The following is a 27,167-nucleotide window of genomic DNA, read 5'->3' as shown; positions in this document are numbered from 1 at the left end:
CACTACTTTTTTAGGCCTATTACTGTAGCCACTTTTCGAACATGTAATGGAATGCAAGTAGCATACTTTGGTTCATCATTAGGGAAAATTCAGTCGGTCTACGAACAAGATTACTAACAAAACTCTCATGCAACACACCCTGAAATAATGCTTAGATGGGTGGGACCTATACCAAACTGAACTGACAGAGGATACTGAACGTATACAAAGGAGGTCATCTCGAATGGCCAAATCTTTGATTGACTCAAGGGAGTGAGTCACGAGAATGAAACACGACTAGCAGACGTTCCATATCAGACAACTATCCCGCGAAATGCTACTTAACAAAATTGCAAGGAGCGTTATCAAACGAGTAATCTAGGTATATACAGCAGATCCCTACGTTTCTCTGCCGTAAGGATCACAAAAACAATATTAGATTAATGAAGAGGCACATACAGAGCAGTGTAACCATTGTTACCGCGTGCCACACGGAAATGGAACGGGAGGTTCCCTAAACAGCGGAACATGGGAAAATACCCTCTGTCCGGTACTTAACAGTGATTTCCGGATGTCGGTGTAAATGTAGCCGCAGGAAACGGTGATTTCACAATTTCGATTTACTACAACCAAAGACTACGTTAAATCATTGAAGCTTAAGAGCACCCTGACGGACTGCCTGAGCTGATTATTTTCGCGGCAATTCGCGTCCGCGGCAAGCGCTAGGCGACAGTCACGTGGTGGCGGAGAAGGTGGGTGGAAGGGGGGTCACGTGAGGCCTGCACTAAAGCAGATGCCGGTGCACAGCTGACGACACACGCCGCGAGGCACAGTGAGCAGAGTGGTTTGTGCGTGGAATAACGCTACTGTCTGTGAGTACGCTACTCGATCTTTCCGATTCTGAGAGTTACTGTTGTTTACAGCCCGCCGACATCTATAAGAAGACAGCAGCACTCTCTTTTGTGTCGTCTGAGTCTTCTTGCGACGTTGTGTCTGAACAAAATCCTTTCTGTTTTCGAGCCAAGCTGACTGTCGAATATGACAACTGTTCAAATAAGGTGGCTTGAAAAACTGACAGGATTTTGTTCAATAGTAATTTCTTTTTTGTACTATCTTCTTATTGCGGCATAACTAAGTGTAACAACATATTATATGTTTGCATGATCCACACCTTCTAGCTCAATAAAAATATACGTCAGTTTGTTTTTCTAGAAGGCAAGAACTTGTTTTTCTAGAAGGCAAGAACTGGAGAACCGGGAATTATCTATCAAACATCTGCCAATATTTAAAAAAAAATTGCGCGTAAGCATTGTTGTAACTGGACACGAAGTGGTGACTCGGCACCTTTCCTCTGTAACTACTTAATAATAATCGCGTGCGTTGTACCGTACGCTTCACTTATGAAACTACTACTTTTCAAATCTCTTGCTTAGATTTTTTTTTATACCTACGTCTAGTTTATTTCTTGATCTTACTGTGTTCGTTGACCAAGTTAATCCGGCAGAAGAGTTCTGTCCCGTGCTCTCACATTTATGGATCTGGTCGAAACCACGTAATGACAGCAAAAAACACGTCTGTGGCAAGGCCCTGCGCTGCTTCTCCATGGCGGCAGTGAGTGTGCCACAATTAAATCGGAATTAGTTGTAACTGCTGTTATGTCTTTTCGTGTGTATGGCCAGTTATTTGCAGTGTGAAAAAGGTTGTTGATGAAACGTTGTGGTTTACTTGAATGTGTGTTTAGAAACAGTAGCGTTCGCAAGGAAGTAAGACCAATTGCCGCTCTATTGTGTCAGTCGCTTCGGAATGACGTTGCTGTTGTTGATACCCAAAAGAAATTGTGCACTTGGCCAAGCTCTACAGAAAACGTAATTTATTCCTCTAATGTGTGACACACAGTGAAGTATGATCCAGGTAGGCAAGAAGATTTGTATTTTGCTGAATTGTATGGAAGTTGTTATTGCGCCGGCCAGTGTGGCCGAGCCTTCTAGGCGTTTAAGTCTGGAAACGCGCGACCGCTAGGGTCGCAGGTTCGAATCCTGCCTCGGCTATGGATGTGTGTGATGTCCTTAGGTTAGTTAGGTTTAAGTAGTTCTAAGTTCTAGGGGACTGATGACCGCAGATGTTCAGTCCCATAGTGCTCAGAGCCATTTGAACCAAGTTGTTATTGCGTTGAAGTACGGAAAACTGTAATGGTCTTTTCAGACAAAATGGTGACGAGGGCATCTACGTACTTACCCTCGACGATTTGATTCAGATTGATAGGATATGTAGGATACGACAAGGACTTCGTATCGAGAAAATCGGGTTTAAAGATTTTAAGCGTACTTATATTCTATGTATCTTAACTGTTACTCAAGAATTTCGCAGCAGCTAGAGTAAACGTCTAGGTTCATAAGTGCGAGATCTCTTATCGAATCTCACTGCCGGTACATCTCGTTTTTTCATTCCCACGGAATTCTAAGAACAGATTTATTACGTCTATCAGTATTTAATGATTCATGTATTATTTTCATAATTTATTTTGATAAAGGAGGTGACTTTTTCGTGAAGAGCTGGGATATAAAAATCGGATGCATAAGACATTTAAGTGAAAACAGTATAGCAATTTCATTTACATTACTTTATCTATATTCGTGGAAAGTATATGGATGTGTAACCTGTGGATCACTGCACGAATCAGGATTATACGGATCGTAGGAACATGGAAACCAATAATTATTGCGACGTACAGCCGAGTTTTTGTATGTGTGCCGCTTTTCAATATTGGTTTACATTCATAAACGGTTCTCGGTCGTCACACAGTTCCGTCACGTACCGCGCGTATCTACTGTTACAGTTACAGGAAATGGAAGAAAAGCAAGTATACCGGAAGAGAGATTCGATCCAGAAACCTAGCTATTTGGCACTTACGAGCTCGGCTGCGGACTCATCGATTACTACTGACCATCATACTAACAAGGGAACCTCCCCACCGCACCCCCCCCCCCCCCCTCAGATTTAGTTATAAGTTGGCTCAGTGGATAGGCGTTGAAAAACTGAACACAGATCAATCAACAAAACAGGAAGACAATGACAATGCGGTCTCTAACCCAGAAGAAATTTATTGACAAAACAGGAAGAAGTTGTGTGGAACTATATAAAAATAAGCAAAATATACAAACTGAGTAGTCCATGGGCAACATAGGCCACATCAAGGATGATGTGAGCTCAAGAGCGCTGTGGTCCCGTGGTTAGTATGAGCAGCTGCGGAACGAGAGGTCTTTGGTTCAAGTCTTCCCTCGAGTGAAAAGTTTAAATGTTTATTTTCAGACAATTATCAGAGTTCAGGCACTCACACATAATCAACTTCGCACTCCAGAATTCCAGGACATGTTCAGATTTGCTTGGACATATGCAGGATTTGACTGTTTGCACACGGAAAAATTTGAAAACGTTAAAAACATGTTTTGACAGAGCACAGAGAAAACTGTGCGACTGTGAAACTGTTGCATTAATTTTTTGCAGTTTATGTGACACACTCTTATGTTTTCACCACTTTTTTGGGAGTGATTATCACATCCACAAGAAAACTTAATCGGGCAAGGTAGAAGAATCTTTTTGCCTATTCGCCAAGTGTGCAAGTTATGTGGGTCGACAACATATTCCTGTCATGTGACGCACATGCCGTCACCAGTGTCGTATAGAATATATCAGATATGTTTTCCTGGATCAAATGTTTTCGGTTCCCTTTGGAGAGGCACGTCCTTTCGTCTACTAATCGCACGGTTTTGCGGTGCGGTCGCAAAACACAGACACTAAACTTATTACAGTGAACAGAGACGTCAATGAACGAACGGACAGATCATAACTTTGCAAAAATAAAGTAACTAAACTTTTGGCTCGAGGGGAGACTTGAAAACCAAAGACCTCTCGCTCTGCAGCTCCTCACGCTAACCAGGGAACCACGGCGCTCCTGTGCTCACATTATCCTTGATGTGGCCTATGTTGCCTATGAACTACTCAGTTAGTATATTTTGCTTATTTTTTCATAGTTCCACACAACTTCTCCCTGTTTTGTCGATTGATCTGTGTTCAATTTTTCAAGGCCTATCCACTGTGCCAAATTATAACTAAATCTGAGGGGGGTGCGATGAGGAAGTTCCCTTGTAAGTACAGAATCACGCCTAAAATGTTCAAACGCGATTTTCTCGCAAACTATTGAGAACTGCGTCTCCCTGTTTACATGTGATGAAGACCTGGTCGTACCCTACATATCATACACAAATCGGAGAGGCAAAGTTCGTCCGGTGAGACCTGAAGCAAACCGCTTGACTTGATCCTAATGCGTTATTTCATATGAGAGGCGTCTTGAGCTCACTGTAGCAGTTGCTCCAGTTTGTCAACCCGAACACCGTTGCTCGCTTTAGTCACATGGGGCATTCAGACTGGAGGCAGTGAGCAACTTGCTGCAGCCAGCCACAGACTTGCGCAGTTCCGATGCATACATACTACAAAGGCACTTAACGCTGTTTCTACCATTAGGCAAGGCAAAAGCATAATTTTAGGAGCAGCAAAGGGCGGGAAAAATTAATTTCAAATGAAACAGCAAAAAGAATTGAGTAAATGAGGAGAAAATAGAAAAGAAGAGAAATTAAAACGCCGAACTGTTTTTAAAAGCATACGGAAGAGTTCATAAGCTTTACTACCTTTTACGAAAGTACACATATTGCCTCTACCCACCTAAAAACGAACTCTGCTGATACTGAATACGAAACAAAAACTAACATGTCTCAGTGCCAGACTCGTAGCACGATACGGGACATCATGGTAGAAACTGTGTACCTTGTGCTTGGAAGCTGTTCAAATGGCTCTGAGCACTATGGGACTCAACTGCTGTGGTCATCAGTCCCCTAGAACTACCTAAACCTAAGTAGTCTAAGGACATCACACACATCCATGCCCGAGGCAGGATTCGAATCTGCGACCGTAGCAGTCGCACGGTTCCGGACTGCGCGCCTAGAACCGCGAGACCACCGCGACCGTCTTGGAAGCTGTTGTCTCATAATTTACACCTTAGTGCATACTGCAATCTCTGTATTGCATATTGCTCTTTGTTGACGGTTGCATTTACACAAGTAACGTGCGAAAGGACATTTTCTGCTTTACAGAGCAAAAGTCTCTGCTTTGTGCTTTGTTAGGACAAGTACTCTTAGAAGCATTAGTGGTCTTGAACATTGAAACGGGTATTATTAGTAACTCTGCTGTTTTGTTTCATGATAAAAGTTATGCGTTTGCCGCATCATCCAAAACTTTGATGAAGTTGTTGATTGATAGACAGGTCACAACAAAATCCAGCAGGTGTGTTATCATAGAAGCGACCAAGTTTGATGCTCCAACATGTCTCCCATCAGTATTGCATGTTTCTGAAGTGAGGGAAAAATTCATTCGAACCAGGGTATAGTTCCAGGCCTTCAGTAGTCCATTTTCTTGCAATAAATAAAATAATTGAGGCCTAATTTGGCTGCAGTCGTGTTGTCAGTTGAGTAGTAGTTTAAAGTGTTCAACACATTCTTCCTATTTCAATTATTTTGGGAAATTAAAAAAAACTGAAGACAAAAATTTAAAAAATAGGACATTTGTTGTCCTCAATAAATTTTAAAGGAATCGAAAACAAAGCATGAAAATTGAGGACTGTCTGGTCACGTTGCTTTAATAATTAAAAATATAATAGAAGTTTTAGATTGTTGTACTGTTGAGTGGTGGGGGTGGTGGAGGAGGAGTGGGTGAGAATATCAGAGACCGATGTTGCTAAAGAAGAGAAGGCGACATTTCTCGCCTACAACGCAAAACACTTATCAAAGGCGCAGAAAGGCGCCCATACGGGAATTTGTAGTGGGGGAGGGGGGCCTAGACCTTGGATATGAAGTATTTTTAATATTTTGTAAGACTTGTAAGCAGGCATAAAAAGTCGTCCAGTCCTGTTAAAAACCTGCGTAATATCGATTTTGAAACCATTTTCTTCAAAAACTTCACTATGTTATTTTATGTATCAGAGAACTAGGGAGCAGGAAGGCGGTCTCCCTTCTGTCCCCCCTCCCCCGCGCGTGGGCGACCACGGTTACGTACACAGGCACGGTCAATGTGTCTACCTGTTTCCCATTATTCGTCATTACTACATAGTGCACTAAAGGTCATTTTAGTCTCCACCAATTTTAAGAGTGGTTCTTTTTATTACAGAGCTCATCAAATTACGTCAGTAAGACAGTAGAAACTGAACAAATGGTTAGAATCTGAAACTTTCTGGCCGACTGAAACAATGTGTCAGACCAGAAATGGAACCTGGCGCTTTGCGTTTCGCGGGCAATGTTCTTACCAACTCGGTACCCACCTTTACAACTTCTGCCAGTACCCCTGTGCCCGAATCATCTATGGAAGTCAGTGGAAATCTCGCATTCTTAAATAAGGTTAATCGGGCGGCACCTGTTCATTTGTTTTCCTGAGTTACGTGATTCTTTATAACCACGTACCGGCACCGATCACAACTACTTTCTCTGTGGGAAACTAATGAGAAGTCCTTGTGAAATTGGGACATAGTTCAAGCGGAATTCTTACCCTGTAGTTTTCACAGCAGTGGCTGAGAGAGACAAAGAAGGTATTTAACTAGGACTTTCAAATTCCTGCGATGCGTACGATTTGGTCTGACACTGTAGGATTCCTCCTATTTCATAAGAATATTGATAGGATAAGAATAATCTGGCAGCATACTAGGGATGGAGGCAGCAGAGCCGTTATTACTCTGACAAATTCCAAACACTGGAAGGGGGAGGGGGGGGGGGGGGGTAAAAACTACGAATCATAGTCGAACAAAGGATATTTGATTTCACCTTCTGTTTTTGGTTAATAGCCCAACAGCTATTATTAATAAAGTTAGAGAGAAAAGTGGTCATATAATGCTACTTAATTTTACAGCGTGTAGTCAGCACTCTGAGAAAACACGTAGCTAAGGCGGCTACAGCCGACTGACAGTACGCCGGCTTTGAACGATAACATTCCTCTGCTGTGTGCGCGCGCCTTATCGCGCTTGTTCCAGCCAAACTTCTAAACAGCGTAGTAGGGATGGGAACAACTGGCCGGTTAAAATCGATACCGATATTTTAGTTTCGAGTAACCAGTATTTTTCGTTATTTGTTATTAGTTTTTTTCATTTTTACTAATAACCGGGTAAAAAGCAGGCATAATGCATCATCATAATTGCAGTGCTAGATTTTGGTTTTTAAATAAAACATTTAAAAAAAGTAATGTTTAATCGTAAGATTCCCGTTGCTTTGAAGTATTGGATTATTATAGAAATTGCAAATAGAGTTTAGCACTAATTTCATGACAACACCTACTGTTAGAAACTAGCAACACAACACATGACAAAGAATAGCAGCATTGCAGCGACAATGATGTCCATGTTGACTTGTGTAGTGGCTTTCGTGTACGTGCAACGTGCCAGACTTGCCCGCACATGGTCTATACGGTAGTTTCTCACTTGTAGCCGGCCGCGGTGGCCGAGCGGTTCTAGGCGCTTCAGTCCGCAACAGCGTGACTGCTACGGTCCCAAGTTAGAATCCTGCCTCGGGCATGGATGTGTGTGACGTCCTTAGGTTAGTTAGGTTTAAGTAGTTCTAAGTTCTACGGGACTGATGAAGCGGACGGACTGTCAACGTTATGCAACGTCTCTCCGTGGTGCTTTTACAGCTTATAGAGGCGATTTGTAGTGTGATGGGGACGTCAAGCTAGATGGCTCCACTGGCACAATTAGAGTTTACAAGAGCCCTCTCCAGTACGCTGTACAACTACCCTGTCTGGTCTCATACGATATCCCCTCCTTGCATATCGCATTGTCATCTATCGTTTAACTAATGTTTTAGTTTATAATCGACTTTGGTTACAGCTTTGACGTTCTATGTAGTGCCAACTGCCACTTTTAGTTACCAGTAGTTCTCTTTCCATCACTCAGATTCTTTTGAGAATAACCGAGCGAGGTGGCGCAGTGGTTAGCACACTCGACTCGCATTCGGGAGGACGACGGTTCAATCCCGTCTCCAGCCATCCTGATTTAGGTTTTCCGTGATTTCCCTAAATCGTTTCAGGCAAATGCCGGGATGGTTCCTCTGAAAGGGCACGGCCAATTTCCTTCCCAATCCTTCCCTAACCCGAGCTTGCGCTCCGTCTCTAATGACCTCGTCGTCGACGGGACGTTAAACACTAAACACCACCACCACCTTTCGAGAATATGCTGCATAAGAGGTTCTGTTTGATAACGTTGAAACATTATTTACTCAGAAGTAATGATTACTTATTGTTCCAAGATAGAGGTCGCTAAACTCGTCACACGCAACACTTTACTAAGTGCTACGATTGTTGTCCGAACTTTCACACCAAAACGCTATAAAGGCTCTATCATTAAGAGCGACACATAAAAATTTAAAAAAAAATCCCTCAACGAATCAAAGTAAGCTGTGCTTCATTTTAAAGCTTATACATTGCAGCTATGTTGCACACAAAGTATCGTTCGAATAATATGAACCACGGCTTTGAACACACTAAGGGACACGATGGCTCCAATTGTTAATCACTGTCTAACGTTAGTGGCGTTACGTCTGCGGTAGCCTGATCAATATTCGCCTCCAAATATTAGGAACTTTGTGGATTATCAGCAAAGATCTGGGAGTTCACGTAGTCCAAAAGAAAAGAGAAATTCATGGGCGTTAAATCGGACGACTGTTGCGGCTAATTAACAGATTCACGTCTTGAGATGTTCGGGGGCAAGACTTCTACCTCAGCATTAGTTGTGCTGCACGTAGCTCCATCCTACTGTGACCACATGTTTTCAGAATCAGTCTTCTCAAGTTCTGGGCACGGAAATTCGCGAACATGGATCTGCAGCAGTCGCTATTGACGGTGACGCTTCTTCTGTCATCTCGAAAGACAGAAGGCCCAATGACGCCGCCATGGTGCATAGCACACCAAACATTGAGTTTTTCTGAATACAATGGCACCACGTGGACCACTTGTCGATTCTTCTCGCTCCAATAACGAAAGTTTTGCGTATTGACAAAGCCATTAAGACAAAAATACCCCTCGTCTGAGAAGATTTTTTACTCTCAAACCAGGATCAGCTTCAAACTGCTTTACGCCTCAATCAGCGAACACCAACGCAGTCTGTGATCGTTTGGCTTAAGCTCTTGAGTCAATGAAACTTTTCATGGATGCAGAGCCAAGCCATTTCGCAAGATTTACAGAGCTAAAGTCTCGTATAGCCGCAACCATTGAGATCGGCTTGAAACTGACAATTCGGCTCTTTCTCCATACTGGTCGCTACTGTTGCGGTATTGTCCTCTATTCGCGCCCTTGTCTTCTTGGTGGCTTCTGGTCGCGTAGAGTGAAATCCTGCAACTTGGCCACAGTGCGTCGTATAGCCTGACCATACAGACTGTGATGGCATTCGAATTCTCTGGTGAATAAACGATGAGCGCCCACAACTGAGTTGCCACTTTGGTAAAATGTTTAACGATTTTTAAACCTTCATTAAGCGCGAGTCCCTGCATGAAGAAGCTGCAAACAGTACTGGATATTTTCACACCTGGAAGCACACAAAAATATTAGAAATTGGAATGTAGAAAGATCCTATATAAGTAATCACGGGAAACAAATGCTTTTCCTCCCATTCTACCCAAGTCGTTACAGTCGTATCTGTCTCTAGCATGAGCCTCAGAAAACTGGTAAGTACAAGTATCACTATTCATTTACATACAATACTGTGCATGCACTTCCGTCGCCTTTTCCCACAGGATTGGATGTCAGTATTGAGCAGCCATGACGTAAAAGATAAGTAAACCAATATAGAGAGAATATCTATACATATTATAAAGTCCGTCGCCGCGTTTCTCTATTTGTGAAGGTTAATCTTATGCACTACTGCAGAGCTTTTAATGCCGTTTTCGTTAATACAAGACTGATTCACAAGTAAGAAACCCGGTTGCTGATTTTTAGTGCTACCCATATCAAGATGGAAGGGTCGTTATAGTAATGTCTTGTGAGTGAACAGTCTCATCACAAGCTGTGCAGTGCATGAACCGATCCCAGGTTTCTTCGTTCTCCCGATAACATCAAACATCACACTTCACCATCTAACTGTGAGACACAAAGAACACGCAAGGCACCGAAACTCCATCCAGTCGATGGCTTCCACATGGGTAACAGAAATTGGAAAAAAATCAGAGAGAAAAATCAGATTTGTATTTGTAATTCTCTGCGTAGTTTGATGAGAGCCTGAAAGGGCGTGAAAAAATGTAAGTAGTACAGCAACATAATGATTTCATAAAAATATCAGGGACAACATTACTGTGCATGAAATTTCCACGGTTTGTTAGGCTTTTTTCGATAGTGGCACCGACAACGGTCACCCGCTCGACAAAAACTGTTAGAGATCATTACGCACGTAGTTTGCTTTCCAGGGCGGTAGAAAACTGTATCGAACGCCTTGTCTGCCCAGACACATTTGTTAAATTTGATGTAACCCCACAGAAAGGAAGGACTGCAATAGGCCGATCTTATATTGGTCTAAATTATACATAATTTCGTTCACAATACTCGTTCTTTCGGAACACAGCCTTAAAGTGTCTGATCCCAGAATCTGCGTGGTTCTTATCGGATATCGATAGAGTTCTTATGTGTCCACCATATTAAAAACATTCCCTTCAGGTGCTACAGTCTGGAGCCGAGCGACCGCTACAGTCACAGGTCCGAATCCTGCCTCGGGCATGGATATGTGTGATGTCCTTAGGTTAGTTAGGTTTTATTAGTTCTAAGTTCTAGGCGACTGATGACCTTAGAAGTTAAGCCGCGTAGTGCTCAGAGCCATTTGAACACTCCATTCAGGACCTGACGCTTTTAATAACTTGATGAAATGTTAAAGGCCAAGTTACCATATTCTGAGTAGCCCCATTCTCCAAGCCATATAATGTAGACAAGCTTCTGATGCCCCTGATTCACTCTTTTTTCTTAGAGGCACATGGTGAGTTGGCGCAGGTTTCAAATCCCCATTTGACTGTCCTTGATTTATTTGTCGTGGCTTCCCTCGGTCGCTTGAGGCTTTTTATTTATTTTTACCTGATCCCATTAGATTCCGTTATATACGGAGCAGAAACTTTTAATATTGGACAAGTCAAAAAATAAACAAATGGAAATCATGATGTACAGGAGATACGAATAGGCTGTCGTCCAGCTGCACATCAATCAGATCCTCTCGATTTATATTAACGTTATCTCGGTACCATTACTTTAGTGTTTTGCACTATCCACTGCGTCACAAGAAACGACCATAAACCACGATTCCAATATGGCGCATATAAAGTCGTTACGTACACATTATGAGGACGAAAATACATCGAAAAACAAACACACACACGTTCCACAAATAGCCTAATGACACTAAACGGGATAAGCGCGGCAAATAGGGGGTTTTGGTTGGGGACAAACTAAATATAAACACATTTATACACCCACCCCCATACAAAACCACGCAAAACGACGAAAAAAACCGACATCACAAAACTCCCCAAATACCACTAAACACAATATAATCTGGAATCGCACACTTTCCTTGACCTATATAGCTCAACGGCAGCTACCGATCTCAAATTGGATCGAACACTTCCCTTGACCTCTTATCCTTACGACATCTCCACATACAGCCGTCCACGGTCCGAGACGGCGGAACTTCAAGTAAGCCTCATTTCTTCACGACGTACTGAACACTTCACGACTTCATGCAAAAATCCGAATAGTTGAAATTTCATTAGAGAGAACGCACTGTCCATCATAGCCGACAACTGAAAACTGTTGACCCTGTCAGTCATATCCATACCTACCATAGACATAAAAAAAACCGCAATTTACCAAAATTCACACACGACGCCACACTCGCAAACTAAACCAAAAACATCACCTAACACCACCAGAGAGCACCACCGATCGAATCAAAACGACACCTACAAACACGCCACTCTCACAAACCAAATTCCGCGCCGTCGTGACGTCACACACCCCAACAGCCTACGTCACGGGTCAAAGCCGACGGGTGGGATCGGACGCTTCGGTCGACCCCATGTATTTTCATCCCCAAGCCCTCCTCTCAGTGGTCAGTGCAACAGAATGCCGTGCGAGGCGTCAGAGTTCGATTCTCGGCTGGGTCGGAGATTTCTGCGCTCGGGGTCTTGGTGTTGTCTTCGTCACCATTTTACCCTCAAATGGTTCAAAAGGCTCTTTCCGTCTCGCTTAAAAAAAAAAAAAAAAAAAAAAAATTAAAAAAAGTGGTATTGCAGGAGTCCAATTGCTGTGATGATATTGCAAATCATGAAACTAACTCTTTATTTATTTATTTTTAACACTGGCCAACAGAATTTTCCCTGACAAAGACAATTCAGACTTACACTATTCATTTATTACCCACAATATACAAGCCCAACGCAATATGACTGCTATACGTTGACAACATGATTTCCAATAATTAACACAAAAGAATTGCCTTGCATTGCAAGAAAGCCTAACAATAATACAAACCCAAAAAATATGAAATTAAAGAAATATGAAACCATCTCCAACTCTGTTAATTGCGTAACTCATTTCAATCACGAATCCAGATAGCGGAAGCCCCATTCAGTTTCACAAGTCTCTTACGTCACAGAAAATCTTCATAACATGAACTACAGCAAGTAACAACTACTACCATGTAAATAAAAAGATTCTAACTACTAGGAGGCATATGGTTAGCAAAAGAAAGATTTTGTTGAAGATCAAACAATGTATTTAGAAAATTTTACCTTATTCATGTGACACCCAGTTCCAAAAATTATGTAGTTGTCAGTAATTCCACTACCCAACCATCATCAACCATAAATTCATTGTCATATCCTTCCTTGCATATGTTCTTATCAGAAATTTCATCTCACTTCTCATTGCGTGTCCCACCAACGCAGAGTCTCCAGTAAGAAAAACATGACCATGAACTTCCCTATCCACTCGCTAACTGCTACTCCGGCCATCCACAGAATCTCTTACCGAGGACGCAGAGTGCTGTCAGCGATATTAACACAATCTATAGCGCTGCTAACATACAAACAGGCTACTTAATCCTGTTCCGTCTTTCAAAGCAGAACTAACATAAGTATGGAATTTTAATAGCCAGCTACTCTTGCTTTCATGTTAGCAGCTTCCTTTCCATCAGTGAAATGTAACATGCGAGCCAAAGTCGATTTCAACGCAATTACTCATAAATCTATTTCAGAAATCACACCACTACATCTTTCGGCTAATTGTAAAGCAACCTTTTGAGATGCTCAAGAAATAATAGGCAGTCTTGGTTGCAAAGTGAATTTTTATTTATTTGTGATGCGTTTCACTCTCTTAGGATCATCATTAGACATCGGCGGGAAAACAGGTTTCATCAGTTCAAATTTATGAGCCCGGAATCAGCTATAAAGCTGTATTATCTGGTAAATAAAGCCGCTGGGAAACCACGACCAGAGTTGTGGACAGAGCGGAACCAAGTATTTCGCGGACAGGAAGGCCGAGTTTGTGAGTTTTAACATGCGCACGAAGCACACTTCCAATTTATGTAGGTCATTCAGAGGATTTGTTTATTGATAATCGTCAAGCTGATCTTAAGGGCTTTATCGTACGCCAATTTGGGATCGAATCCTATTGCAGGGATACCATTTCCTGCCAAAAAAGTTTAACACTTCTTCAACACAATGCTTCCTATATAGTAACATTACAATGTTCCCTTTGTCTGTTACTAGTATAATAGCCTCTTCCTGATCAAGCTTTTTGGCAATCGATCTAAGGACATTGTGTTCAAAGGAGAGGACAGATTTATTCATTGCCTTACGTGTAATGTTACTATCTTTGACACTAAGTTGAAGTTTCTCATCTCTTCTGGTGAGTGCTTTATCAACAGCGAAATTCATATTAGCCGAGGGAGAAGTCATTTTATCATGTAACACCTAATCTCTTATCTTATTGTGCATTAATTCGGTGTCTTGGGTTCTACTTACGTGCTGGACATTCTCCCATATCTCCTTATTAAGAACGCGAATCGTGTTGTCATAAACATTGAAACGTTCCCTTTGAAAAATTATACACGACTGTGCTTAAACTGACACACAATATTTTTAGCGCAACGCAATCTGACTTCCAAAAATCCCTACGAAAGAATGGCCCTGACTAACATTAACCTATATGTTTCACAAATCACTTACCTCACAAAAATCTTTGTTACTCGAACTACTGCAATACAGCGAGCGCCACTACTGCCAGCTAACTAAAAGATTCAAACTACGGAAGTCACTAACTACTGATAGGCACAGTTAGCAAATGAAAGATTTTAATAGAGAACAAACCATGTATTTACCTTTATAGTCATAATATATATATATATATATATATATATCAGTTCATGACACCAATTCTTACAAATTTCAAAACTCCGCCATCTCTCTCCCCACGTCCACCACTGCTGGCGGCTCACCTCCAACTGCGCAACGCTACGCGCTGTAAGCATCCAGCTGCCGCTGCCCAACACTACAATGGCAGACAACAATGCAAACCAGCCACAGACCGCACACGGCACAGCCAGTGATTTTCATACAGAGCGCTACGTGGCGGCGGCGTTACCAATAAAAAAAACATAAACAGCCTACTTACAACATCATCTGATTAAAAGCTTGTCAACTTAAAATAGGTCGAAAGAGCCAGGGCATTAAGGCGATCTTTATCAATGTGCCATTGTTTGATTTCATTGTCCTTGCGCTCCTTAACACGATAGGGGAAGAACTACTAAAATTCTTAACCCTCGTGGTTTAGTGGGCACGGTATTGGACTGTGAAGCGGGCGAGCTGGAAATCCCTTTGTACCATTTATTTGTATTTCTTCTTTTTTTCATAACTTCTTGAACTGTCTCTCTGGTCACTGAAATGTTTCTCTCTCTCTCTCTCTCTCTCTCTCTCTCTCTCTCTCTCTCTCTCTCTCTCTCTCTGTAGTCTTGGCAGTTGTCATACTATATCTTGGTTATAGAATATAAGTCATGTGGTAAGAATACAAGTAAATGTTATGAATAGTGAGAGTAGATGAGATACCACACAGAAGTCTCACAGAAATGAAAACGAATAAATGTATGTGAAATGTGTTACAACATAGGAATCCAAGGGTCAAAACTTCCAAAACGGAACGCAACTTCAAAAACGTTAAAAACAAATGTCGTGACAGAGCACACAGAACTGTGTGATTGTGAAACTGTTGCATTCATTAGTTACAGCTTATGTGAGGAACTTTTATGTTTTCATCATTTCCTTGGGAGTGATCACATTCACAAGCAAAGCAAACACTCCGTCTTCAGGCCACTTTTGGCCCATCGGTACCATCCTCAGCTGAGGATGCTGATAGGATGGGTGTGTTGTTTAGCACACCGCTCTCCCGGCCGCTACTATTCGGTCGAGTAGCTCCTCAATTGACATCACGAGGCTGAGTGCATCCTGAAAAATGGCAGCAGCGTATGGTGGCCCAGATGGTCTCCCATCCAAGTACCGGCCACGCCCGACAGTCTTAACTTCGGTGATCTGACGAGAATCGGTGAATCCACTGCGGTAAGGCCGCTTCATGCGAGTGCCTAAATCTGACAAGGAGGCTTATCTAAATCACTCACCAGGCGTACAAATTAGGTCCTATCGTATGACACACGTACTACTGCCGTGCATGACACTCCAGACTTGTTTTCCGGTGGAGGATTCGCCTTATCATCAAAGGTTTGCGATTCACATTCGAAAACCTTTTCCTTCCGTCTGCTAATACAATAGTTGTGCAGAATCAACTGTCACTATAGTTGCCTTCTTTATTGCTCGCTGTTGCAAACGGACGTTACACCACGACACAAACACAAATGTAAATATAGCTAAAAAATAAAATGAAAAAGAGAACACGTCCGCCCGCTTGAAAGTCCAACACCATGACCACTTAAACACGATGGTGCTGCTGGTCTTATTCGCACAATGTTGCACTTGAACTTGGGCCGTTCACTGCTTCTGCTTTTTTTCCCCCCACAGTTCAGTGCACCTTCTTCCTCCTTGATTTGTGTTCAGTTTTTGACGGGATATCCATTAGGCCCTCTTACCAGTAAATCTGAGGGGGGGGGGGGGGGGGGGGGGCGTGCGATGTGGAGTTCCCCTTCTTCGCAAAGAACGAAAGGCTTGAAGGACTATGTAGAACGAAACCTGAAGACAATATTATGGATACTGCGAGAAGAATTTCACACAGCACTGAAAGAAGTAAGTCAAAACGAGGCAAATAAAGTAAATGGCATTCCCTCAGAATTAGAAAGACCTTCGGGAGAACAAGCTACGACAAAACCTTCACGTGGCGTTGCAAGACAGCACGAGACAGACACAAAACCCCAATACTTTGCAAAAACAGACATAATGTCTTATGGCACAACAGCAATCAGTGAAATTATAATGTTACTTAAAAACCGTCTTGATTGCAAATATTTTTATTCATATTACCGGTTTCGGTTCATTCAGAACCATCTTCAGATCTGATATTTCAGTTACAGGAGTAACCCGTCCAAATCCAGCAGTTTTCACATGCTACGTCACATCATGTGACGTAGCATGTGAAAACTGCTGGATTTGGACGGGTTACTCCTGTAACTGAAATATCAGATCTGAAGATGGTTCTGAATGAACCGAAACCGGTAATATGAATAAAAATATTTGCAATCAAGACGGTTTTTAAGTAACATTATAAAACCCCAACACTACAATAAGTACGTAATAATTCCAAATTCTGAAGAAGGTAGTTGCGAGCAGCTGTGAATATTATTGACCCACCAGTTTTTTAAGTCGTGGTTACTATATTCACGAGACGAATTATTCACAGACAAACTAAAACAGATGTAGGCACCAGATAAATGAACATTAGTTCAAGTTGCTGAGAAATATAGATAAACCCGAGCGAAGATACTATTAGAAGATGGACTGGAAAAAGGTACGCCAAAAATTATGGTGTATGTAGGTTTACAGAAACTGTCCGAAGATGTTGACTGAGTTAGGCTCGAGGTCTCGCAGTAACAGGGATAAAGTACAGGGAGCGAAAGGTTATCTTCAACTTGCAGGAGAGCCAGAATGAGGCACTAGGTGAAAAGAGAGTGAGACAAATAATAGTTACGACTTTAAATCACAGTTTTCGATAAAATATCTACTGCTCTAGCTGTGGTCAAAATCAATATAATTATGTTTTTGAGAAGTCTATATCAGTCATATCGTTATGGAAGCAGTGTGCGTGCACGTTATTGACTTTAAAAAATTTTAAAAGCCTTGACATTCGATTTGTTATTTGCAGTATACAGTGTATTAAATTACACGACTGGCCATTAAAATTGTTACACCAAGAAGAAATGCAGATGATAAACGGGTATTCATTGGACAAATATATTATACTAGAACTGACATGTGATTACATTTTCACGCAATTTGGGTGCATAGGTCCTGAGAAATCAGTACCCAGAACAACCACCTCTGGCCGTAATCACGGTCTTGATACGTCTGGACATTGAGTTAGCCACAGCTTGGATGGCGTGTACAGGTACATCTGCCCATGCAGCTTCAACACGATACCACAGTTCATCAAGAGTAGTGACTGGCGTATTGTGACGAGCCAGTTGCCCGGCCACCATTGACCAGACGTTTTCAATTGGTGAGACATCTGGAGAATGTGCTGGCCAGGGCAGCAGTCGAACATTTTTTGTATCCAGAAAGCCCCGTACTGACCTGCAACATGCGGTCGTGCATTATCCTGCTGAAATGTAGGCGAGCGGTCTAAGGCTCTGCAGTCATGGACTGTGCGACTGGTCCCGGCGGAGGTTCGAGTCCTCCCTCGGGCATGATTCAAAATCGTTCAAATGGCTCTGAGCACTATGGGACTTAACTTCTGAGGCCATCAGACCCCTAGAACTTAGAACTACTTAAACCTAACTAACCTAAGGATATCACACTCATCCATGCCCGAGGCAGAATTCGGTCGCGCAGTTCCAGACTGTAGCGCCTAGAACCGCTCGTCCACTCCGGCCGGCCTCGGGTATGGGTGTGTGTGTTTGTCCTTAGAATAATTTAGGTTAAGTAGTGTGTAAGCTTAGGGACTGATGACCTTAGCAGTTAAGTCCTATAAGATTTCACACGCATTTGAACATTTTTGAAAAGAAGGGTTTCGCGTCCACTGTTCAAAGTGCCGTCAATGCGAAGAAGAGGTGACGGAGACGTGTAACCAGTGGCACCCCATACCATCACGCGGGGTGATACGCCAGTATGGTCATGACGAATACACGCTTCCAATGTGCATTCACCGCGATGTCGCCAAACACGGACGCGACCATCATGATGCTGTAAACAGAACCTGGATTCATGCGAAAAAAATGACGTTTTGCCATTCGTGCTCCCAGGTTCGTCGTTGAGTACACCATCGCAGGCGCTCCTGTCTGTGATGCAGTGTCAAGTGTAACCGCAGCCATGGTCTCTGAGCTGATAGTCCATGCTGCTGCAAACGTCGTCGAACTGTTTGCGGAGATGGTTGTTGTCTTGCAAACGTCCCCATCTGTTGACTCAGGGATAAAGACGTGGATGCACGATCCGTTACAGCCATGCGGATAAGATGCCTGTCATCTCGAGTGCTAGTGATACGAGGCCGTTGGGGTCCAGCACGGCGTTCCGTATTACCCTCCTGAACCGACCGGTTCCATATTTTGCTAACAGTCAATGGATCTCGACCAACGCGAGCAGCAATGTCGCGATACGATAAACCGCAATCACGATAGGCTACAATCCGATCTTTCTCAAAGTCGGAAACGTGATGGTACGCATTTCTGCTCCTTACACGAGGCATGACAACAACGTTTCACCAGGCAACACGGGTCAACTGCTGTTGGTGTATGAGAAATCGGTTGGAAACTCTCCTCTTGTCAGCACGTTGTAGGTGTCGCCACCGACGCCAACCCTGTGTGAATGCTCTGAAAAGCTAATCATTTGCGCATCACAGCATCTTCTTCCTGTCGTGTAAATTTTGCGTCTGTAGCACGACATCTTCGTGGTGCAGCAATTTTAATGGCCAGTAGTTTATGTGCTGCAAATGGCGAAATCCATTGAGATAAGCGACTTTGACAAAGGGCGGTTTATTATTACGCAGAGCCTGTGATCGAGTATCTCGAAAACGGAGAAGTTGTGAATAATCTACTGTTGTGAGCATCTACGGATAGAGGTAGGGCAGTCAAACTACCACAAGGTGTTAGCCGTTGAACGTCCACGACTCTTCACAGAAAGTGGGGTTCGGAGGCTTGTAAGTTCCGTTAAGCAGTGTAGATGGTGATCTGTGGCATCTCTGCCGAAAGAGCACAACGGTAGTGCAAGCATAAGAGTTTTGTAGCACGCTGCTCCTCCACAGCAGACCACGCCTACGTATTCACATGTTGACCAACGACATGGTCAATTACGATCACAGTGGGCTTTTGGGATTCGACCGTCGATCAATAGAAACGTGTCGGCTCTACCGGTGAATCATATTTTTGCTACACTCGGTCGATGGTGTCCTCCCCCCCCCCCCCCCCCCCCCCCCCTCCACAAACGCCGTGATCGATGAACGGCGGCTGAACACGTGCAGCACGCCAAGGACGCAGGTTGGTGAGAGCAGTGTTACACTATGGGAGACATTCTCTTGCGCTTGCTTGGGACCTTTGGTAGTAATCGAAGACATGCTGACAGCTGCGAAGTTTGTTGTAAGTTTCTAAGGGACCAAACTGTTTAGGTAATCGGACCCTAGGCTTACACACTACTTAATTTAGCTTACGCTAAAGACAACACACACACACACACACACACACACACACACACACACACACACCAATGCCCGAGGGAGGACTCAAAGCGTGCGAAACGAGGCAAGGCGCCTCAGACCGCACAGCTACCCCGCGCGACTGCTAACCACCTGCATCTCTTCATGCTTGATGTCTTTCCCTATGGCGATGTCATCTTTCAGCAATGTAACTGTCCGTGCCTCAGAGCCGGAACCGTGCTACAGTGGTTTGAGGAGCGTTACAGTGAACTTGACTTTTAGTCTCGGCGGTCAAATCCGCCTAATTTAAATCAATCCTATGGAACCCATCTGGGTTACTATCGGACGCCATCACAGCGCACGCAGATCAGCAGCTCGTTATTTACTTGAATTACTTTACCTGTGCGTAGACATCTAATGCCACATATCTTCGCAAACCTACCAAAAAACTGTTGGATACCTGATACGCAGAATCAGGAATGTACAGGGTAATTATAATTAACTTAAACTTTCAAACCGCTGTAGAAATAACGCCGCTGGTCAGAATGACGTGAAATTGCAGCGGAATATTACCGTAGAAGGGGAAAAACGTAAACAGAAGAAAAATAATTACAAAATGTGACAATAGAGGCGCTGTAAGTATCATAATTTAATAGTCGGTCGGCTACAAATGACAAATGATTCGAACAATAATGCCTAAGATGTACGTTTGATGTCAATCAAACTCTACTACTCAGTATGCATGGATGTACAAGTGGGACACTATTAGTCCATCCACCACGGCAACGTCATATCACATACTGTGGGAAAAACCGCTTTTTAATTGTCCTGAGGGCAAAAACTGCATAAAGAGCATCAATCACATAGGTTTTTAATTGTCCTGAGGCCAAATCCGCATAAAAACACCAGTCAAAATCAAATCGGATTATTAATTTCCGGGTGACTGGCGCAAAACATGTTCAATATGCTGTTCACCGTTTTGTGCAACAAGTTGAAATCGAGAAACAGCGTGTTTCACAGCTGATCGAAGTCTTTCCGGGGTCACGTTCAGTATGTGTTGCTCAATACGTGCCTTCAATGCTGCTAAGTTTGCAATTGGAACACTGAACACGACATGTTTCAGATAGCCTCACAGCAAGAAGTCACACGGACTAAGATCAGGTGATCGGGGCGGCCAGGCTGTAGGAAAATGGCGACTGAGGGTTGTAGTATTTCCGGAATGACGCTCCTGCAGCTGCTTAACTAGATTTGCAAAGCGCGGAGGTGCGCCATGTTGCATAAAAATGATCCCATCCACACATCCACGCTGTTGGATAGCTGGAATTACGTGGTTGTACAGAAGACACACATTGCGCTTACTAGTAACGATACAGGTTACAGGACCGGAAGCACCTGTGTCTTCGAAAAAATATGGCCCTATGATAGATGAATCCGTAAACCCGCACCACACAGTGATCTTTTCGGGATGTAGTGGTACTGGTTGATTTGCGTATGGATTTTCCGTTGCCCAAACTCGACGATTCTGTGTATTGACGTATCCTGTCAGATGGAAGTGGGCATTTTCCATGCCCAATCATTGTCCACTTCCATGCGAGCAAGAAATTCTAAAGCAAAGGTCTCTCTTGCTGGTAGGTCAATAGGAAGCAACTCATGCACACGGGTAATTTAGTGGATAGCAAAGAAGGATGTTTCGTAGGATTTTATGCACCGTGCCCTCGGGTGTGTCCATTGTTCTGGCAATTCTCCGTGCACTACACGTTTGCACACCACCACTCGTCTCCTCCTGCATTGCTGTGGCCACTTCTTTCATTGACGAATCAATTTGTTTCCTCCCTCTACCAGGCTGCACGCCAGAAGAACCCGTCATATCTAATATCCGAATAATTTTCTAAGGCCCACGACAGTCATCGGACCAACGCCTCTTTTCAAACCCTTCAGTATCCGGAAATTCTGCAAAGAGATAGAACCGACTGTGGTCCTTTGGTGCAGAGCCGAGTGGAAGGTCTCAATCAGAGGCTTAGGCGGTTCTGTGACCGTGTAGGCTGCAGATTCCTTGACTTGCTCCATCGGGTGGTGGGTTTCCGGGTTCCGCTTAATAGGCCAGGAGTCCACTACACACAGGAGGTGGCTACACGGGTAGCGGGGGCTGTGTGGAAGGGACTAGACGGTTTTTTTAGGTTGTAGGGTTTCAGGAAACCACAGAAAGGGCGTCCGTCTAAAAGGAGGCAGGTAAAACACACAGTACGGTGGCTGTAGAAACGATCGGTATTGTAGTTGTAAATTGCCGTAGCTGTGCTGGGAAAGAAAGCACTGAAGCTGAAATAGCTATACGTACAGAAAGCAGGCTAAAGCCGGAAATAAGATCAGCAGAAATTTTTTCTAACGATCTAACAGTGTTCAGAAAGGATAGATTAATTACAATTGGTGGTGGAGTATTTATTGCTGTCAGAAATAGTTTGCTTTACAGTGAAATTGAAGTAGATAGTTCCTGCGAAATAGTATGGGTAGAGGTTATACTTGACAATCGGACTAAACTATTAATTGGACCGTTTTACCGGTCCCCGACTCAGAAGATACTGTTGCTGAACAGTTGAAAGAAAACTTGAGTCTCATTTCAAATTATAGTCTACCCTCGATATGCTGGAAAAATTATACTTTTAAAGCCGGCGGCAGGCATAAAACGTCTTCCGAAATTGAACTGAATGCTTTCTCAGAGAATTATTTTGAACAATTAGTTCTCTTGAGTCCACTCGAAGCGTGAATGGTTGCGAAAGCATACTTGATCTCTTAGCAACCAATAATCCTGGAGAAAGACGGAGTATCATGACGAATACAGGGATTAGCGACCACAAGGCACTTGCCGATAGGCTGAATACTGCAACACCTACAACCATCAAAAAGAAACGCAGAGTACATCTATTTGAAAAAAGCTGATAAAAATGCTCTTAACGCCTTTTTTAAGAGATAGTCTTCACTCCTTCCGATCTGATCATGTAAGCGTAGTAAAGATGTGGAATGATTTCAGAGAGATAGCATTGACGGCAATTGAGAGATATATACTACATAAAATAATAAGTGATGATGGTACTGATACCCCAAGGTACACAAAACGGGTCAGATCGCTGTTGCAGAAGCAACGAAAAAAGCATACCAAATTTAAAAGAACGCAAAATCCCCAATATTGGCAAAGTTTTGCAGATGTTCGAAATATAGCGCTTATTTCAATGCGAGATGCTTTTAATAATTTCTACAGCGAAACTTCTCGGAATCTGGCAGAAAACCCAAAGGGATTCTAGTCAAGCATAAAGCACATCAGTGGTAAGACGCCATCACTACCTTCACTGCGCGATGACAACGGTGAAGTCGCTGATGACAGTGCCGCTAAAGCAGAGTTATTAAACACGCTTTTCCGAAACTCCTTCACCAAAGAAGACGAAGTAAATATTGCTGAATTCCAATCAAGAACAACTGCCAATATGAGAAACATAGACGTAGATATCCGGGGTGTAGCAAAGCAGCTTAAATCAGTTAATAAAGGGAAGAGTATGCTGATACAATAGCTCCATACGGTATTTAGCAATTATATACAATCGCTCGCTCACAGAAAGATCCGTACCTAAAGACTGGAAAATTGCTCCAGTCGCACCAGTACCCAAAAAGGGAAATAGGAGTAATCCGCTGAATTATAAGCCCATTTCACTAACGTCGATTTGCAGTAGGTTTTTTTTAACATACTCGTATATTGTGTTCAAACATTATGAAGTACCTGGAAGAAAAAGATTTATTGGACCATAGTCAGCACAGATTCAGAAAATATCGTTCTTGTGAAAGACAACTAGCTCTTTATACTCATGGAGTAATGAGTGCCATCGACGGGGGATGTCAAATTGATTTCATACTTTTAGATTTCCAGAAGGCTTTCGACACTGTTTCTCACAAGCTTCTTCTAACCAAACTGCGTACCTATGGAATATCGGCTTAGTTGTGGGACTGGATTCGTGATTTCCTGTCAGAAAAATCACAGTTCGTAGTAATAGACGGAAAGTCTCCGAGTAAAACAGAAGTAATATCCAGCGTTCCCCAAGGAAGTGTTGTAGGCCCTCTATTGTTCCTGATCTATATTAATGACATAAGAGACAATCTGAGTAGCCCTGTTAGACTGACTGCAGATGATGCTGTCATTTACCGCCTTGTAAAGTCATCAGATGACCAGAACGAATTGCAAAATGGTTTAGATAAGATATCTGTATGGTGCGAAAAGTGGCAATTAACCTTGAACAAAGAAAAGTGTGAAGTTATTTACATGAGTACGAAAATAAATCCGCTAAAGTTCGATTACGAACTTAGTCACTCAAATCTGAGGGCTGTAAATTCAACTAAATACTTAGGCATTACAATTACAAATAACCTAAATTGGAACGATCACATAGATAATGTTGTGGGTAGAGCAAACCAAAGACTGCGATGCATTGGCAGAATACTTCGAAGGTGCAATAGGTCTCCGAAAAAGGCTGCTTACACCACGCTTGTCCTCCCTGTTCTGGAGTATTGCTGTGCGGTGAGGGATCCGCATCAGGTGGGACTGACGGATGACATCGAAAAAGTTCAAAGAAGGGCAGCTCGTTTTGTGTTATCGTGAAATAGGGAGATAGTGCCAGACATGATACGTGAATTGGAGTGGCAATCATTGAAACAAAGGCGCTTTTGGTTGTGACGGGACCTTCTCATGAAATTTCACTCGCCAGTTTTCTCCTCCGATTGCGAAAATATTCTGATGGCACTCACCTACATAGGAAGGAATGGTCATCACGGCAAAATAAGGGAAATCTCCCACAGAAAAATTTAAGTGCGCGTTCCCGGCGCGCCGTTCGAGGGTGGAAAGGTAGAGAGACAGCTTGAAGGTAGTTCACTGAACCCTCTGCCAGGCACTTTATTCTGAATAGCAGAGTAATAACGTAGATGTAGATGTAGAGCGACATGTGCACAGTCATCATTCTTGTAATACAGCTGTACAAACAGAGCGCGATCCTGCATTGAGACAGTCATGGCGAACGTAGCAGACGCGAAAGGATGAAAAGCCATGTACCCGACATGTTTATACCAACTTCATTGGGTCGTGCGCATGACAGGTGTTTTCATTTACGTATTCTGACATATATGGCGCCATCTGTTGATCAATTTTCACACTATTTTTTCTTCTCTCATACGTTTTTCCCCTTCTCCGATAATATTCTGTTGCAATTTGGAGTCATTCTGGCCAGTGGTGTTATTTCTTCAGCGTTTTGTAAGTTTAACTTTGATTATAATCACCCTGGATTTCGTTCCAAAAAAGGACAAACAAACTATTACGCAGGTGGTCATAAATCTTTGGCTCTTTAGTGTATGTCACACTTACAAGGTAAGTGCCCACCATCTAACAGGTAAAATAGAATGAAGTGTTTTTAAAATACTGAGATGTGCATGTTTATCACAGAGCAAGGACATGTATCTGTAAAACCCTGTAATTGCGTGTAGTAGGTGTTGCTATGTTAAAGAATCTCAAAACTATAGGAGCACAAATGATTAAAGATGCAGTAACATGCATTAGATACTTACTTCCAGTAGATTCACATTAATCATAAATGAGGTATTACTTGGCAATAAACTGAACGTCCGATTGGAAGAATATATGTTAACACATGAGTACTAACACTCATATTTTCATAATTACTCTGCTATGGATTAATTAATATTGCAGCATTATGAAGGCACCGTGCAAACAACATCTAATTAACTTGAAGTTGTACTATGTGCTTGGATATGCAACTATTACCATGTGCATTCGGAATGTGAGGAGAGATTACACAGTCAATGTGTCATTCAGAAATCCATTTGAATGTTGGATGGTTCTGACCACATCATGCCTCGTGTAAGAAGGGGAAATAGTAATCAGTCAGAAGAAAACTACTACAAGATTGTACGCTGTCAAAACTGTGGTTTGTTGCCCCACAGTGTTGCTGCTCACATTAGTCAGCTTTCCATGACTGTCATGTGAATATAGAATTGATGGCTTTAGGAGAGCCATACTCTATGCCCTGTAGTATCTCAATGGTCCTACATGACTCTTTAACAGCTGCTTGCTCTAACTCCATAGCTTGACAGCTGACGTTCTCTTATGGTATCCATATGAGATGCATACTGTTCTAGAGCAGAATTTGTTACATTTAAGTAAGTGCTAAAACCATTCGAAAGGTGAGCATATCGGTGATGCATTGGGTGTTTGCTTGCTGTGTTAGTGATTGAATGGAACCTCCTCGCAATGTATTTCAATAGTGTACTACATTTTCCAGCTGGGAATGTTGTTTGAAGTGTTTCTGTAGGCCAGGAAGAGCATTAACTTTGCCTTGCATGAGTGCCTTGCAGAACATTCAGCACTGAGAGTCCCATAATAATGACCATCTCTGAGATGTCGCCACTACTGTGCATACGAGATACCCTAGAGGTGTAAAATAAAGAAGGTTTAATTCTACACTTCCTGATTAAAAAGGTGAAACACCCAGGCGGAAATGAAATAAAACTTTACATGTTGACAGGGTATTATGTAATGTTATTGATTAACTCTCAAGTGAAATTTACAAAATATTTGGTAAAATAAGGATCACCCCCTGGCCTGGATGCATTCACTGATTCGATTCAGAGGGATAAAGTCTGCTGAGGCAAGCTGGCCTAAACTGTTGTAATTCATCCTCATTATTCTGTATATTGGCACTGAGACAGTTGATGTCCAAGCTGATTCACACACATTCTATCAGGGACAGATCTTGCAATCTGGCTGGCCACATTAATGCCTCAATATCACACAAAGCATTCATAGAAATACACGCTGTGTGTGAAGGAGCATTGTCCTGTTGGCAAACACCACCTCGATGCTGTCGCCCGAGAGGTAACACACGAGGCTGCGGGATGTGCTGATAGACCATTGTGTCATCAGAGTTCCATCTATCACTACTAGCCATGACTTGTAGTTGTACCCGATTGCTCCCCACACCACAACACCAGGAAGAACACCGTTCCATCCCTCCAAAACGTTGGAAGATTGAGACCTCTTTCCAGGTCACCACCGTACTTGCCGACAATGGTTATATGGGGTAGCACAGAAGTTTGATTCACTGCTGACTAGAATGTGAGGCAATTCACCAGCAGTCCATGCGTCCTGGTCACAGTACCAGTACAAATGAAACCATCTGACTTGCAGTGTTAACTCCACAACAAAATGAAACAGCCACTCATGTTATTTTTTTCACAAAAAA

The 27,167-nt window shown here is 42.8% G+C and overlaps 1 protein-coding gene across 1 annotated transcript in view; it reads left to right on the top strand.

Moving 5' to 3' along the window:
- Positions 1–764: 764 nt before the first annotated feature.
- Positions 765–27,167, top strand: part of LOC126356224 (uncharacterized) — a 184,138-nt gene continuing 157,735 nt past the window's right edge. Inside the window, exon 1 of the mRNA XM_050007043.1 lies at positions 765–851. The gene's annotated coding sequence lies outside the window, so the exon portion shown is untranslated. The remainder of the gene's footprint in view (positions 852–27,167) is intronic.

This window comes from Schistocerca gregaria, chromosome 3 (genome assembly GCF_023897955.1).
Source record: "Schistocerca gregaria isolate iqSchGreg1 chromosome 3, iqSchGreg1.2, whole genome shotgun sequence".
NCBI classification, from domain to species: Eukaryota; Metazoa; Arthropoda; class Insecta; order Orthoptera; family Acrididae; genus Schistocerca; species Schistocerca gregaria.
The sequence above is the reverse complement of the archived record's forward strand: the minus strand, read 5'-3'. Positions and strand labels throughout refer to the sequence as shown.